This window comes from Indicator indicator, chromosome 1 (genome assembly GCF_027791375.1).
Source record: "Indicator indicator isolate 239-I01 chromosome 1, UM_Iind_1.1, whole genome shotgun sequence".
In the NCBI taxonomy this organism is placed as follows: Eukaryota; Metazoa; Chordata; class Aves; order Piciformes; family Indicatoridae; genus Indicator; species Indicator indicator.
This window is the reverse complement of record NC_072010.1, coordinates 22,960,765-22,979,381: the sequence shown is the minus strand read 5'-3', so window position 1 is coordinate 22,979,381 and position 18,617 is coordinate 22,960,765.

Genomic DNA, 18,617 nt, shown 5'->3' with positions numbered 1-18,617 from the left:
ACATTAATTACTCTTTTGTTATATGTGTGATACTAACAGCTTAAGCCATGCTCCTCTGCTCAAGTTTAGTGTTGAAAGATGCTGAAAGTGTGTAGCTGAAACTTTGCTTTACAGTGAGATATCCTATTAGTTTATATAGCACCGTGAGGAAATGCTTGTGACAGAAACTGTCAATGAATTCAAAGAATGGCAACCCTATACCTATAAGGAAAAGAATGTTGCAGCAGATAGCTTGATACAAGGTTATTTGCACAAAGTTATGGCAGCACATACCTCTACAACCTTGCAGTTTTGTAGAGGGATTTTTATATAACATATTGAACTAATGCTAAAGGGAAAGGAAACCAATTACGATAATACCATCAAGCATATTTATAATTTAGGAATAAATTAGGAACTCCGTTTTTGTAATGTAAGATTGTGAATTGGATTCAGAATGAACTTCCAGGTTTAAAAAAAAAAAAGGCAAATATTTTAAAGAATTAGATTTAGGCTGGAACAAAGAAGATGCAAATTAGCTGTGAAAACTTGTCTGGTTTCTTCTTCAGAAGGATTTTTTTAAGTTGTAAAAGATTGCCGGAAAAACAAACCCCAAGCCATTCATTCAAAGGAGCAAACAGTCCTGAAAGGGTTTGGGAAATATATACAGTGGACATTTCAAGAGAGACTGTCATATCCTCCTCTGAGAGTAAATTTGTGTGAATACCTTTGTGGTGGAGGATCAGAGTGGGCAGATCAAAGTAGTATATGGGCTCAAGGGACACGAGGAGGGGGAAGGGAGGTTCACATAGGATCACATTTGGATTCAAGGGCTCTCCTTGGCTTACTGAGTGCTGTCCACTGGTGTTACAAAGAGTCATGCTCTATAATTATTTTCATAACTTCTTAATAAATTTACATATGAAGTTAATTTAATCCCGTTCCTCTTTCTTCTTCCTTGAGTGTTCTTATTATTCTGGGAGGTTGTGCTGGAGCCTCATTGCTTTGATCGTGAAAATGTCCTATCTGGGCAGAAATCATTCAAAGACAGTTTATACCTGTTTGTTCCAGTATATTTTAGTTCACGTGATTCTTCCCTCATGAAGAGGACATGAAGCCTCCAGGCCATCTGTTCCTTTCATAATCCCAGTAACCCTTCCCAAAACACTCTCCACTTTGTCATTTATTGAACATAAAGAAGTCAGACATTTGTAGAGTGTTTCAGATGAGGTCACACCAGTCCATACAAAGCTATGGTAATATAGTTCTCATATCCATATAGGATCATGTGGGTTTTTTTAGTAGTTGCATCACACTGGTGCTTCATAGACTATTCTCAGGCTTTCTCTTCATCACTGATCTTTAACTGGCAAGTTCCTGGTTTGCTACAGAAAGTCTTGTTCTTAATCTCTAGTCAATGACCTTGTTTTATTCTGTTATTTTTCTATTATTCTAAAGTAATCTGCAGGTTATTAGTCTGATGTTCCTTTGGTTTGACACCTCCTGACTTTCTGGGCTACTATTAACTTTATTAGCATATTTCTACTTGTGGGACCATTAGTTATGGAAATGTTGTATAAGACTTAGGAAGTCAAATATGTCAAATCATCCCATTCCAAGGCACTTCATTACAGTCTTCTCTCTGAGTAATATTTTATTCAAATTTCAGTTCCACTATTAGCACCCTTTTCCTCCATATTAAACAATATTTTTCCTTGTGACATTGCATCAAATACTAAACTAAAATTATGCTAGATGAGAGGTGTGCTTTACTATTTTCAAAGTCTCCTTTATACAATCAAGGAAGGCTATTATATAGCTTTGACACAACCTCCTCTTAGAAAATCGATTTTTTCAGTCTTATGTTATTTTCCAATTACTCAAAGCCTAATTATCCTCTCATCCAAAGTTTATTCTAAAATTATTTATATTGTTAGAATCAAATCTATCCCTTCCATCTCTTTCTTAAATACAACTCCTACATGAACCACTACTCAATAGACAAAACTACTACAAATTTATAAGACTTATTTGAAATCTTTATTTTAAGATTTGTGAATGCTGTGCTGATTATTTGGAAGACGAAAATTACCTAAATCATTAAATTTAGTCTATTTGAGTTTTAAAAATTTTCTACCACCTTGGAAACAGACATTTCCAGTTCTACAGATTTCTTCAGAATTAACATCCAACCTTGCTGCCATGTTGTATCTTCTTATTCTGCTTGGAAAGTGAGACAGAATACTCATTTTGGGCAGCACTGCTCTTGCTAGAAATTGGATCTACACTAGATTTTACAAACAACTGTACCTACATTAAAAATATGATTGTTATTTTTCTAAATGCTTCTGTTTGAGTATAGGAGACTGACTATCCTGAAAAGATGAAAAAAAACCTTTGAAAAAGAGAGGAAGGAAAGTGTCTGGAGCCTTCTCCCCTGGGATATTTCTGTCTAAAGAGCATAAATAAGGATAATGCCCTAAAAGGTGTGCTGTAATGTTGCTTCTCAGTGCACAAGATTTGGCTAAGGGAGGACAGAATTTTCTTTTTCTAGTCTAGAGGCAACATGTGGATCTGCTCTGTGTTCAAGGGAAACAACTTCATTTTTATTAAATGCTGAGAAGTAGCATTGGGATTGGGTGGTAATATGTTTCAACTATCCTCCCCCTCAGAACAGAGATATTTCTTTCTTATTTCACAAGTCACAAAATTATGTTAAAGAATTATATCCATTGTGTTCCCAAAGCCCCTCAGATAAGCATTTCCCCATTCTTTATTAAATAAAGAAAATATTATTGACATCAGGAGTAAAACTTTAGCATTTTGTGTTACCCATATTTAGGTCTCTCTGCCAACACATTTTGGTTATTCCTTGAAGCAGTCCTCAGCTCCAACCTAAAATATATGCTTCTGCACTTTTCCTGGATGATTGTCAAAGACAAATTAAAAATTGCACTCTGTTCTTGAGTTATGTTCCCAAAAGTCTACTAAATGGAGACCACCAATTCCTTCATTAATAATCTCAACTAACTTCTTACTAATCTGACAGTGAGAGGCTAATGCACTAATCTACTGTTTCCATGGCACGTTTCCCCAGGCCTGTTCTGGCAGTTTTCCTTAGCACCTTGTGAAGTTATTCATCCTTCATTTCATACCCAATGCTCTTGCTTTCTTTAGCCTAATGACAGATATTATGAAAAAAAATCTGTTGTTAGTCAATGTCTTCATCTGCTCTGCTTCCAGCCACAACTCGCCCATGTTGTTGGGACTGATAATTTATTGAGTTTGCTATTTCTGTGGTTTCCACAAAAGCTGCCCCAGATTCCAAAAAAAGAAGAGAATTCCTCTGAATGTAGATTACAGAGATAAGGAGCATGAAATGATGTGTTTGGCCTTCATTCTAGATAGACTTATCTATTATTAACCTCTGTCTGGCATATTTGAACATAATAAGAGGTGAATGGTAGGTGATAAGAAAGAGAAGATTTCAGGATTAATTCTGTGTTCAAAGGATTTTACATATGTCCTACTCCCCCACATCCTTTCCTAGCAGTTTAAAATCATTGCAAGCTACTGACCTGTTGTAAGTAAAACATCAATACGATAGTCTTCATAATATTGTTAACATAATTTCATCATTTGGAGAATTATGGAGGAACTCAATACATTTATTTGGAAGTAAAAAACTGCAGCAGGAATCATGGAAGAGGGACTCCTTGAACCTGTATCTGTTTATTCACAACAAAATATTAGAGAATATGGCTGTCTTATAGCCAAAAGAAGGATATTATGTGCTTACCTACTGGACTATGGAAGGTAAAAAACATTTTAATATTGTCTCCCTCTCATATTTTTTTTTGCAATTTGTTGTTGTTTTTTTTTTATTTTATTTTATTTTATTGTGGCAAAGTCTAAGCCACTGACCTTGCAAAATATGTTATCAAAATTTTGGAAAACACATCCTATTTTGTCTATGAATTCTGTGAATGCAACAAGGGCATCTTTTTCTTGAAACTTTGAGAGTTCAGGGAGTCAGTGTGTAAAATGGAGTCATGACACCTCATTGGGAAATCTCCCTGCATTACCAGGTCACCCCTACAGCCTCTTACTTTCTTTGTCTTTTCCTGAGTGAAGAGCCTTTTGCTTCTCTTGCAATATGTATTCTGCTTTGCCTTTCCTCCTTACAAGCAGTGAAATCCATATCACAGGTGTATTTTACGAGGTTTTTTCCCAACCCAAGCAGGAGAGAATCAGAAGAGGAAAACAATAAAGATGTAAAATAAAACATTTGCTTCTTGCCATCTAGGTGATTGTACAGACTCATTTATAGCAGGCTATGCACCTTAACTGCAAAGTTTATAGGTAGGTAATGTTTGGTCCTCACACTGCAGCCTCTTCCTTCCTCTCTGCATTGCTGTTCCTTGGAGCTCACAATGTGTCTGCATTTTCCTAAAAAATCAGTGCATCTTCCTCTCCAGGAAGTGGCTTGTTCTTTTATAGCAAAGCCAATCTTTGTCCTCTTTAAATGCCCTATATCCTCTGCTGTCTAGGGACAACACCCCTGAACACATCTGTCTAGACACACTAGAGACTGCCTTCCCTCTTCCTATACTGGAAAACTCACATTCCTTTAAAACAGACTTTACAGCAAACTTCTTGTGTCTATTCAGGTGGAGAACTGTGATTTTGAAGAGTATTTGTCCTTACACACAGTTGTTTTCATAAACATGAAAATGTAATATGAACTGTAATTTTCCTAAGTTAGCCTGTATGGGTCACTTCTCATTCATTCTTTCCCATGCTATAAAAAACACCCCAAACAAAATAAAATACATCATAGTATTTTCTAAGTAAGCTGGATCCTAACATTTCAAAAATAAAGGACAAACTATTAGTTCCCTGTTGATTCTTTGTGGCCCACTGGTAGGGAATGTGGGGTGTCCTCTAAATGTTATTTGATAAAAGCTGAGGCTAGGCACCCTGCTGTTTTTAAGGATCACGCTGAGACAAACTGCTGGTAGGATATGCAAGACAGCAGATTTGTTTATCCTTATTTCTCCGCTCACATCCCTGAGCACACATGGTTGCTGTTTTTGTTTTGACTAATTTTGACTTTTTTAAATGTGAGAAAAGTGGTTAAAATGAGGTAATCCCTGTCTGAAGCTGGGACGCGTGTGAAAGAGTGGAAATGCTGACAGGCCTCTCTGGCTGGAGCAGTGTGAATAGCTGTCCTCCAGGGCTAGTTGCTCTCCTGCCCTCCCAGTCCCATTCATTGCATTGTTCTCAGGGAGGAGGAAATCAGACAGCAGTGTAAGGAAGCCGGCATGCTTCATACACACTGGTTCAGTGGGTTTGTCCAAGACCTTGTAGCAGCCCAGAATGTGGTGAAAAGCTAGACTGATATATTTGGTGCTCTTATCTGCTTGAATCTGCCTTATGATTTTCCCAAGACCCAAGCAGTGTGGGGTTTAAACTTCTTAAATTATAACCCATCATTAAAATGTACCATCAACAAAAATGGATTTTGATAACTTTTTCTTTTTTTGATCTTGGATTTTACTTATCCTTGAATGTATAGGTTTCAGTGGTTTCTTCAAATAGAAATGATTTTCTTCTTAAGAAAAGTCAGGAGGTGAAGTTTGTAGACCATAAACTCAACCTTTAATGTTTTTGTGTCATTCTGAGTAAGTGATGTGGATCTACAACGCCCTAGACATAGACTAAGAAGCTCCTGGGGATAGAGACACATGCTTATAAGACTGTAAGTAATACTGTGGTAGAACATGTGTACATCATCATTATGCTAATTAAATTAAGCCAGGCTAACTGTAATTCCAGGAAGAATGTTGGAGTGGAAGACATTAGAAGAGAGAGCTGAGGCAGGGCTTTCTAGAAGCATGGTTAGGAAAATAGATGTGGCAGCACATAGTATGTTGATGAATTAATTTGCTTTTTGGGAGAACTCCATGCATTTATATGAGTGATAAAGTAGTTGGAAAACTGTTTTGCTCTAAGATGGATTTTTTCTTTTACTGAACTCAGGGTTGTGCTAGAGACTCACTTTTCCTTTACTTATGTATTGCTTCAGTACTGCATCACACCTGGAGAAGTAATCACATTTGGATGTGTGGAAAGTGCAGGAAGATAGGCCACTAGTTGCAAATACAGAACACAGCATCTAGTACACTTCATATGGAAGAAGTCGTGTTTCGTTTTTGTGGTGATCCTGGCATTAAAAGAGCACAGAGCAAATTGAAGAGTGCAAGGGATTTGTGCTGTTTTGAAGAACTAGCAAAGATCTCTGTCTATATAAGCAGTCAATGTACTTTTCCTAGGACAATTCCAAAGATATTTTTTCCCAACCCATCATTCATATTTAACCCAAGTTTAATTGGAACCATTTGTTTTTCATCCAGAAGTTTATTTCTTGGAAGTCATTGGGACAGACTTGTGATTGTAATAATCTAGGGTTTTAAATACAGAGATTACAGTGTGTTTTTGTCAATGTATTATTTACAACAGTGCCAAAAACATAAACAAAAAAAAGCAAACCCCCCTGAAACAAATAAAAAAAAATCACCCCCCCAAAAAAACACTTCACCAATTGCAATTATTGAGAGATTGAAGAAAAGAGACATCCATTTTACTTCTTATTCTGCTCTGATTAATTCTACATCTGAGGGCTTCTGGCATGAGGAAACAGTTTTGCATCATAGCTTCCTGGGTGAGATTCTTCTAAGCAAGTGCAGATGTCTATATGGTAGATGTCTACCCTGGAGCTAAACCTCCTAGCTTTGCTTTCAATGATGCTCTTATGGCACATTTTGTCTTAGCTAAGATGCATGACTCAGAACTTAAAGAGCTGCATCCTCTCCTTTGCCCAGTTGGAATCTACTTATTAACTTCATTTTAGTGTTATATGAAGGACTTACAAATATCTAAGTATTATTAGATTTTTCCTGTTACTTGATAAATCAACAGATGATTTATAGTGAGATTAAGTTATTTGCCCCAAATCACAAAAGAGCCTATAAAAAATGTCAGAAGTGACAAATGGTCTCCTTGGTTCCAGTCTGGCAGGCTAGACTAGGCATCCTTCTCCTCTTCAAGTATTTTTGAGGCTATTTATAGACACTTTATCTCTCTACATCATGGAGCTATATTTATTTCTTGATTCTGTTTCAGGAATAATTCAAACACATGCTTAAATGCCACTGAAACTAAACTTCATTTTATCGTCTCATTTAGCTGTTTCCCTACATTGTGTTCTTGTCAAGATCTCGCAAATCATAGAATAATTAAGCCTGGAAGGGATGGTAGGACCTCATTTGGTCTAAATCCAGTCCCCCACTCAAAATGGGCTTTGAAATTACATGTTGCTCAGGGCCTTGAGGCCTATGAGGATTCTGTTCCTGCCTCTTCTCTCACCTGAGCATCTCAGTAGGAATTTTTTTTTCCTTATATCTAACAAAAGCTCCCCAGCTACAGCTTGCCTACCTGAGAATAAACTGTTTTCTATAACCACTGATTAATTAGTTGTAGACAGCAATCAGACCTTTTGCTTAGGCTTCTGTTCTCCAAGCTGAATGAACCCAGTTCTCTCTACCCTCACTCCCTATGTCATGTACTCCATCCCCTTAAACATTTTGTATCTTTTCTCCCGGTCTTGCTTTGGTTCTTCTGTGTCTTTTGAACTGAGGATCCTTAAAATGGACTTAGTCCTTTAGATTCTATGATTCTATGATTTATCTCATAAATGCTGAGCAGAGCATGAAAACCACTTTCCTCAGTCTGCTGGCTGTGCTCTTGTTAATGCAGTGCATGGTTATTATTCAGGGAGTGCACAGGAATGCTGATGCAGAGGAGGCAATATAGAAGAGTAGACATATCACTACGCATGTCCTGTTTTTATTCATAGCCATGTGAGATCATTTCTGTTTTGTTACCTGAAGGCTGACTCCTGCCACAGGCAAGAGTGAATCCACATTGGGAAAAGTCCACAAATTCAGCAAACACTAACTGCTTTTGACCTTTGTTTCCAAAACCTTTCTTGTTTCAAAACTGTATTTGAGAAATTATTCTGTAGTTTGTCTCTGATTAATGCAATGTATTACTTTAATGTATGGTTTCCAAGAGTCTCAACTGAACAACAAATTGTTCTCATTAGCATTTGTGAAAGATGCTGAATGCTCTGAGTAAGGGTTGTGCTCAGTGGAATTTTGGCAAACTCAAGTATCCCAGGGAAAAATCCCATTAGATTTGGGGATTCACACCAGAAAAAAAAAAAAAAAAGTCTTCATGGTGTAGTTTCACTTTTGACTGATACAACATAGTTATGTCAGAGTATAAGTGCTGAGCAGAAGACCAAACCATTAAATCAATGAGAAACGATGCTGCTCATCTTTTTATATAGGTGCTGGGTAGTGATGGCTTCAACCTCTTTGAAATGCAAAGCTAGAGGAAAAAAAAATGGAGAAAACAGAAGGAGAACAATAGGGCAGAGCTGTGGGTGACAGCATCTTCCAGCAGATGTAGATAGCTGGGAGATGGGAAGTGCAGAGCACTCCACCAAGTGCATCTGCCATGTGGTTCAGACACACCCTTTGATATCACCTGCAATCCTACAACTGGTCAAAGCCAAAACACATCCTAATAAGCTTTACCATGCCCCAGACTCTTGCTGATTTTCTGCCCAGTGTGTACAAGATTTTCCTAAATAAGTCTGTGAAAAAGTGTGCAGACTGGAGTGACACGTGCCCTACTGTACTTCTGTACACTCTACTGTACTTAAGAGTGTAAGTTTAAGTTTCTACCACTAATTATTGTTTTCATCACTTAAGTAAATTTCCTTCTCTTTTGGATGACTTGGCAAATGTTTAAAACTCTTTTAGGTGCTTAACTTTTCTTTAAACACACTTATTAATTTTTGGTGGTGGGTTTAGTTATTGTTCATAGCCTTTTGTGGTCCCTGACTGACATTTCCTATTATTTAAACAGCTAATTAGCTGTAATTTATGAGGTGTAAATGTGTTTCCATGCTTTGACAGGCCAATGCTAATCTCTAAACTTCAGTAGCATGTAGGAATTTATTGCCTGTTAATTATGCCCTAGGGCATAGTGACTTTTAAAAGTGTAATAACAATCATCATGCCTCCTTGTATAGCTATATAAATACATATATATATATTACTCCAGTGCTTGTATTGTTGTACCATATGTCTAGTTGGCACTATACTGTCAGTTGGTTGGCAGGCGTTCAAAACTACACTGATTTTTCAAACAAGGTGGAGTTTCAGATATTAATACTAATATAAAATACAAAGATGTTTTGTAACACTTCTGTCTACAAGTGGTTGCTTTAAATGGCTTTACTTTTTTTTTTTTTTAATTCTGTTTGTCCTAATGAACAGCAAAAGTGCCAGATTGTGTGGATGTTACCTGATTTTACTCATTATGTGTAAAGCCCTTCACATTCTGTTGCTTCTGTAAGGGCTTGTTTGGCATTATCCTATATTCTTTTGATATTTTCTATGTTCTGTGTCAGCAGATGTGCTTCTCCATGTGTGACTCAGTGATAACACACTGAGTTTTCACTTCACTTATCAACGGATTCGCCATTATGTCATAAATGCTGAATGTTTTGTGGGATCTTATTCAGCCACCCACTCTTTCTTCCACAGGGTTTTTCTCAGAAACACTAAAATTAGTCAAGATTCCTTTTTTTTTTTTTTTTGTGGCTTGAAATATATTTCTTAATGTGACTGTGAAGTCATGCAAGGATTCATTATTAGTTTATGGCAAATTTACTATCAGTTCTCTTTGTTTTCTAAGCTGATACACATCCTTCAAAAACATACCAGATGGAAAAACATGAAGGGACTAGAAGAACGATACCATGCTCATAGTGGTGAATATTTTAGTCAAGGACTTCTGATGCAAGTTTCTGTAGTATCAATTTAATGCATTGCTTACACATTTTGGAATCCAAATGTGATTCCCTTAAAACTCCTAAGGAAATGACTCTATAACTGTGAGTGATTAGATACAATATATAGAGAGAGTGTGTGTGATTGGAAGGGGAAGCAGTGTCCTTGATTGCACAGTTATATTCTGTTTGGGCCCCATTCCCAAGCATCTAAAAATATGCTGTGCTGATCCCTTTGATTCTGGTGCTATATCCTACCTCTTACTTCAGCTGCCACTTCCTTTTGGCTTACCTTCTTTGCGTTCTGACCCCACAAGATACACTGTTTAAAATTGCTTCAACCATAGATATCTAAAACTAGACACCCAAGTAGGTAACTGTGTCCTGTTATTGCAAAGGAGGCAGAACATTTGTACCTTCCATTAACTTCATTGAACAATGTCAATTCTTAGCACCTTTAGAGTTAAGGAAGTGTATTTTCATGCTAAGAACCTAAGTGAACTTTTTAACCCATGTCACTCTTAGGAGTCAGGCAGAAAACACAATACATTCTTCATATTAATCCTTCCACAAAGTAGATTGTGCCTTTGGTTTTTGTTCAGGAAAAAAACAAACACACCACATTTCAACGGCAAACTTATGTTCCAAATAATGGCACGTTCCTACCTACTTATTGTACTGCTGCTGTAGAAGGCATTGGATAGATGGATTTCAATGGGAAAAGGAGTGCAAAGAGAGACTTGCTAAAGGCTTTCCAAAGTGTTCACAGATATGCTGCACATTTTTGCATGTCTTACAGAGCATATAGAAATGCAACATTTTCATAGGCAGATAGACTTTGAACAGTAAGTTACATTCTCTAAAACAAAAGGAAATAGGGAATGAAATCATATGGAATAGTAAATAATACAGGCAATCTGACAGTAAAAATGGTCAACAGGAGATACTGAAAGTCTTTAAGAAGATTTTCCCTAATTTCTTCTCACAAACACACTTTTTGTATCACATGAAAAAAAAGGCTTTCAGGAGGGTTAGAGAAATGTCATGCTTTTGCAGCCATATTACAAGACAGAAGATCACATCTCATCTGTCCTGAGGGACAACTGCAGAGGGAGGTTAATGCAATGAGCTTCTGCACTCTGTGAGCTGGAGAATATCTCATACTGTCACTGGACATGGCTGGAGTTGGCAGGGTTGGTGTTTGAGTGCAGCAAGGCTGTGTACATTTTACCTGACCATTAGCTGAGGAAACAAAACCCTCTAGTGTTCCTAAGAGGTCTGTTTTCACTCTCATCTAATATGATTTTTATTTATTTTGTGAATGGTCTGTGAGTCTAAGATCAACAAATTACTACATTTAGTAGCAGGAATGGAAAGGGCAATTCTACTGACACTGTGTGGGTTGGGATGGAGGAGTTTTTGCACTTCTCCTCAAGTTGCTTCCTCATTAGCTTAACAGTTTCCCTGCTGTCACCAATGTATCTATGTTTACAGTCTTTTCCACTATTGCAGTCTTATCTCCTGACATTACTGTCATCTCTCGCTTCCCTGACACTTCTTCTCAAGAAGTGAAGTAACTACTACACTTACTGATCATCGGAGATGATGTTGTTGCCTAATTTTGTGGGCAGGCAGCTTACATGCCAGTCTCTGCAAGTCTTGACTGTCAGCCCCCGCTGCTTTCTGAAAATCAGTATACTTCCAATTAAGCACTTCACTGATGGTAATTCTTGCTGTGATGGGTGCATCCATTCCCTCACCAAATTAACACTGTTTAGCAAGGCAACACTTTTCTCTGTATTCTCACAATGTAGAAACTGAGATTTGGGTCTGGGATCTCACTTTTCTCATGCTCCAAGTATGATAATGATATCGACTGTTATCACTGCATTACTGATGCTTTCTGTCTCTTGTGCAAGGGATACCCCATGATGATTTGCTTCCAGCCTGTCTTCTTTACTTCTGAAGCATATGAAGCTTAATAATGAAGCTTAATAATGATACTGATGTCCCTGAGCAGGTGTGTTCAGACACATTGCTTGTATTTGTAAGTAAGTTTTAGTGCACTTCTTTCTTTCATGAATAAGCATTTGGCACAGTGTGGCTTATTGATTGCCAAGATCCTGCAAGGATACAGAAGCCCATCATGTAATGACTGTATACAGCCACTTCCAGTGCTCTGTGGAGATTCTACCAGCTCATCCACTGAAGTCCATGAACCCAGAGGAAAATCCATCAGTAGTCCATTACTTCAATGAAACTTTGATACATTGCAATAAAGGTGGGGGTGTAATAACGCTGATAAAAATTAAAAACAACAAACTAATACAAACATCAGGCAGTTAAGTGATAAGAACATATTACATATGCCCTTCAGCTGAGATATGCTGTCAGCAGAGCGGGATGGGTAATTGCTTATCCTTTTCTGTAGTTACTGAAATCTAGGTTTGCTATAACCTGTTTCAGTTATATAGCACAGAGGTTGTGGTTTGCCTTTCAAGAATGGCTTTAATTCTGGCCAGTTGAATAAAATCATGCTGAATAAAAGTCAAGCTAGGTTAAGAAACTGTTGGACATGTGCAACATGGGTCATGGATGTCCCCAGTTCTTTCTTGGCAGGAAGGGGATAAATAGCTTCTGTTCTTGACCTTTTTCTTCACAAAACAAAACAAACCAAAACTCAAACATTAAGCAGGTATTTTGAAACAAACCAAACCAAACCAAACCTTTTTATATACATTTTGGTAATGTTCCTAAATCTTCTCCTGTCTTATGTTGGTAACGTGTTCTGCAAGTTCTGCTTACAGTGCTCAAGGGTGCATTATTAACCACTATGAGCAAAATGAAAATATAACTTCTTGCTTTGTTTTTTCTATCAACTTCCAGCTGTCTGAGCAGAAGAAATAGTTTTTAATATAGGTTTCCCATATTTCTTCTTATCAAAAACCTATACTGACAAAGGATTGGTTCATCTGCCTGCTATTAATCATCAAATCACCAAATCAGCTGATTTTTCAGAGACTATTTTTAAGTCTTTCCTCATTCTACAGCATTAGTTTCTCTAATATTCTTTGATTCTGATACTAGTCTTTCCTTTTTTTCCTCCTCTGATTTGTTAATGACTACTTCCATTTCTATAGGAATCATATTACTAATTTTTTTTTAATGCCTTTGTGCCCAGGGCCACTTCTGTCTGTCAATACACTTCATGTTTTCTTTTTTAATTACCATCTGGAAACACCTAGTAGAAAACCACAAAAATTAAGTATCACCATATTCTGGAGCAGTGATGGTGATATAGCTTTGAGGAAGTACTCTGTAAAACTATTAAAAACATTTTAAAGGCTTAAATATTTAAACATTAATATTTAAAAGGGTGAAGTGATTTATGACCTGGACATATTTCTTCTGTAATTGCAACAACTAGAAAGAGAGATTGAAGAAAAGATAAATGTGTGGTTAGGATACGTTAGCCCGATGTCCTGGGCTCTCTTTGCTGTTCCATGAGAGATTTTTTTTTTAATTATACAGAGATGTCATTTAATCTTCTTGCTCTTCTATTTCTTTCCAAAAAAAGAAGGAAGATGCCAAGGCCCTGTCAGCTGATACTAGTAGCTTTGAACCTTCAATAACCATTCCTGATTTCCCAGCAGGTATAGCTTAAATTTAGATAGAACAGTGTGAAAGAAATAGAACAAATGAAAGGAAGCAGTAGCCTTTCTAAACAAAGAAGCAGTTAAAAGTCTCAATTAAATAAGAACCAAAGCACTAACAAGAAGAAAGAAGGAGAAATATATGGAAAACCTCATCAAAGAAGCCATACTCCTTTGTGAAGAAAAGTGAAATGGTCTTTCAGATCTTCTGACTGGTGAATTGACAACAAACAAGATGAGTCCTTGTAAATGTTCAAAACAAAACAAGCAAACAGCACTCCAAACAAACAACCACCAAACAAACAAACCAAAACAACAACAGGGAGAAACTATAGGCATAACACTCTTTAAGAGTGCCAACAGAAAATGAAACACTCTACTAGGCACTGTCACAATTCCCAGCACAATGGAAGTGAAAGATGCCAAAAAAAAAAGTCAACCCCCCAAAAAACCCAAACAACCAAATTAGAAAGGTGCAGGTGAAGACTAACTTATGGAGAAACACTTAAAGGTCCTGATGGTCATGATGAGGAAATGTCATTAAGTCTCTGTTCTCTGAAATAAAAGGAAGTTGTAAACACAATGACAAAGAAAGGTGACCAAAGTGACTGTGGCATCTGAGTGTGTGCTATACTCTGTTCATAGGCAGACAGGCCCTCTGCAGTATTATCCAAAGCAAAATAAAGGAAACAACTGCTGACAAAAAAGGGAAGCACAGATTGAATATCAAAAAGGAAGATCAGTTCTTCAACCACAATTCCTCAAGCTACTGCCTGTGGGTTAATTTTGATCCTGGAAACAGTAAACCACAGAATGATTTTAATTTCCGTATCTCAGCCAGAAGAACACACATGTACACATTCTTCACTCAAACAGGCAAGCCAAATGAATTATGGAAAAACAAACATGAAAGCAGTTTAGCTAACTTTTCACTGAATTAAGTGAAAAGTTCTGTAACAACCCTACTAGCAATTGTCTTTAGATATGCCTTTTTTCTAAAAGGCTGGGTATTCTTTCCATTAACAAAAGATTGACAAACCCTGAAAGAGAGTTTTAAATGGGGGGGAGAGAGGGGGAGGAGGAGGAAGGTAATACAAGGTGTTTCTCATTCTGGTTTTAGGTATAAAGACATCATTTAGGCAACCACCACCCCAATATATTTGGGGATATCTTAGGTGCTATGGTATGCCTTTGTAGCAAGAAACTTCATCAAGGGTTTATGTAAGGTTTTATGTAAGGAAGTAGAAGTTGCATCCAATTTAGGTTTCAGCAAGAGTAGAAATCAGTATCTGTTACTTACCACTTCTGGTTTAAATTGTTGCTGACATCACTGAGAGAAGAAGCGTAAATGAAGACAGAACAGGCACTGCTAGAAAATCTTGATTGCACTGGCAATACAGCACCACAAAAAAAGGATAGGAGAACCAGTATCAGAGCTTTTAAACACATTCTCTCAGAAAGGAAAAAGGTTCAGAAAGAGTTTCAGTTTTCATGCCTTCTAAGATGTATGTTTCTATTGACAGCAAAGCAGCTGCATTCACCATCTTCAACCAGAACTGGTTGCTAAAAGAGACAACCTAAAGGCCTTCCAACTTAGCTGCTGTTCACCTTTGCTTAGGAGAAAATACAAGAAAAAAATTCAAAATTTATATCTCCACAAACCAAAAGAGCCTGAAAGGTAGATACTCCTTGTGGAGACCAGGCAAAGTCCCTGTACTGGTTGCAGTAGGGCAACTTAGATCAGAAATAGTTTCAACTAGTCTACTGTTTCCATATCCAGGCTGGTTTTATTGAGTCAGTTCAAAGGTTAACAATATCACCAATGTGATTTGAGGTCTATCTGTATCTACTGGCATGATGGTGGTTGTGTCCTGTCTTTGGTTCCCGTGGCTTGTGTTTACTGTCAGCTCACTCCAGGCCTTCAAAAGTGTGCAAATAGTAGAAAATATTGATTACAAGAACTTAGCCTAAATCTAGGTCTAAATACCTTTGAAAGTAAATTGCTTTAAAAAATCAGGTGTTAAGCGGTATTAAATTACACACATTTTTAAAGAATTCAGCAGTGTCTTAGCTAGAAGATAGAAAGTTATGAAACACGCTAAAAAGGAAAAAGGAGTCTGGGGCCAATTCAGTTATCCAGCCATTGTACAAATGCCAGGGAATCCCTCCTGGACTATGGCCATTTCTCCTGAGAGACCTGGGCATGCTGGCTCTGTGCCACCTCTGTGTGGACAGCTCACATGCCCCATATTAATACTGATGGGATTAGACACCTGTGTTTGGCAAAAAAAAAAATGAGTGTTGTGTGTGGTCCGGAATGGCAGGGATGGTGAAGGAACATGAAGTATCTGACTGAAAGATTCCTCTTCTCAGCAGGGCTCAAGGGAGAATATTTCACATCACAGGTCTTCAAGGAGCACTTCATCCTGGACAGGCAAGGCCTGTAAAGCCTTTTCATGCCCTCAGTAGCATGCAGTCACTGAGAAGTACATTTCTGGTATGTATTTCCACAATGTCACAAATGTTCATCTGCTGATTTTTTTTTTTTTTTAAGTATCAAGATCGTTACCTGGAAGGAGAGACAGAAATGTAACCAAGTACATTTTCTGTGGGACACAGAACTAAGCATTCACTTTCAGATCCACGTATTTGTTTTTTAATAGACTAGAGTTTTGCAAACACATTTTTGTTTCAATTGTGTAGCTGGTTTCTGAAAGGGTATGGAATTTTGGTGGTTGAAAACTGTTTCAGTTACATTTTTAGAGGTTTGTCTCCTGGAATAGCTCTCTGTTTTGGTTTGGTTTTGCAATATTACATTCTTCTTTTCTGCAGATAGCACTGATCTCTTTTCTTGGCAAGGTGAAACAGAACTAGTTTTCATTCCCTGTAGTCACAAGCCTCACATTACAAATTTCTGTGTACATATTGTGTGAGAGAACAGAAAATCTCCAGTAAATCCAGCTTTCAAAATGCAAAAGTTTTGTACATAATGCTTAAAATAACTTACCAAAATCTGTGAGTCAGCCTATGCTCACAACTTCACGAGACTGGGAAGCAGAACATTCAATGACTTCTTTTCTGAGTAAATTCCTCTAAAATATCTGCTGTAAGTTTGGCAATCATACACTGGCAATAACAGGGGAAAAAGAAAAGAAAACAAAACAACAAATTGTATTCAGTGTTTCAACAAAACTGCAGTGAAAAGGAGTGGTGGTTTTGTTTTTGCATGTTCAACTAAAATGAGGTAAACCTGGGGTAGGTATAGGGAATGATTACTAGGTGATTCCTGTCCTATGAGAGGAGGCAATTATAGTCAAAATAAAGTTGATTCTATGTCTGACATAAGTATTTGTCAAGGAATAAATACCTGGAAATAGATGGCATTTAAGCCTGAAACACAAAGCAAGCATAAACCCAGAAAATTACAAACTTGGCAGTAATTCACTTAGGCTAGAAATTTGAATAAATTCTCTAAAGTAGGGGAATAAGGTTCTTCAGTAGCTTTTCTTTAGAGAGATCTGGGACAGCAAAAAATCTAAGTAATAACATTGTTTTATAAAGAGATTAGAGTTGTATGAGCAACCAGTGTATACTTACACAGTTCCTACCTCACCAAAAAGGATTCCTCCTCCCTTTGGAATCTGTTGATCAATTTTAATTATAGCTGATATAAATATATTTTAAAGGTGGTTATATTCCTACAGTTTTCATTTAAGTAGGGGATAGTTAGAATACAGAATCATAAAATCATTTAGGCTGGAAAAGACCTTTAAGATCACCCATCCAACCACTAAGAACAGAAAAAAAATAGAAAGGGGTAGATTCAGATTGGATGTTAGGAAGAAGTTCTTCACCATGAGGGTGGTGAGACACTGGAACAGGTTGCCCAGGGAGGTGGTAGAAGCCCCACCCCTGGAGGTTTTTAAGGCCAGGCTGGACGTGGGTCTGAGCAACCTGGTCTAGTAGTGTGAGGTGTCCCTGCCCATGGCAGGGGATTTGGAACTAGATGATCCTTGAGGTCCCTTCCAACCCTAACAATTCTATGATTCTACTAAGTCCTCCCCTAAACCATGCCCCTAAGCACCACATCTACAAGTCTTTTAAATAATGACAGTGATTCCACCACTTCCCTGCAGCAGCTTCTTTCAGTGATTGTCAGCCCTTTCAGTGAAGAAATCCTTCCTAATGTCCAACCTAAACCTTCCCTCGTGCAACTTGAGGCCATTTCCTCTCCTCTGGTCACTTGCTACTTGAGAGAACAGACTAACAACAACTTCACTATATGCTCCTTTCAAGTAGTAGTAGGAAACAATAAAGTCTCCTCTCAGCCTCCTTTTCTCCAGACTAAACAACCCCAATTCCCCCAGCCACTCCTCAAAGGACTTGTTCTCTAGACCCGTTACTAGCTTCATTGCCCTTCTCTTGTTCCCTGTTCCAGCAAGGTCTTGTAGTGAGTGGCCCAAAACTGAACAGTGTTAAAGTGTGGTATTATCAATACCAAATACAGTGGTAAATCACCTCTCTAGTCCTGCTGGCCACGTTATTTCTGATACATGCCAGGATACCACTTACCTTCTTGGCCACCTGGTTAGAATGAACCTATATGAGAACCAACTGAGGGAAAGGCTTTTGTGTGAACCCAGACCTTAGTTACCCAACGTGGGCTTCCTAGGGCATTTAAATGCCTGATGAATGCTGACCCATGGGAAAGGCATGGAGCAGAGCTCACACTTTCTCAAACATAGAAACCTCAAGATAAGTAAAAAAACAAGTTGCTGTAGTTCCTGTGGTCACAGCACTACATTTCAGTCACCGATACGTGCTGAAAGGGCTTAAACAATGTGCCTATCTGCAGAAGGAATAGTTTTAATGATTTGACTGAGAGAATTAATTTTCAGACCCCATTGCTTGTGCTGTGTGAAATGAGACATCTCATTTCCTCCTCACATGGCACTTAGAATTAGAACATTTGGCCAGATTTACCCCTCCCAGACCAGACAAACTGACACTTTCAACTTACAGTGTTTGAATGAGATCTGTTACTAACAGTAGGTTGGTTG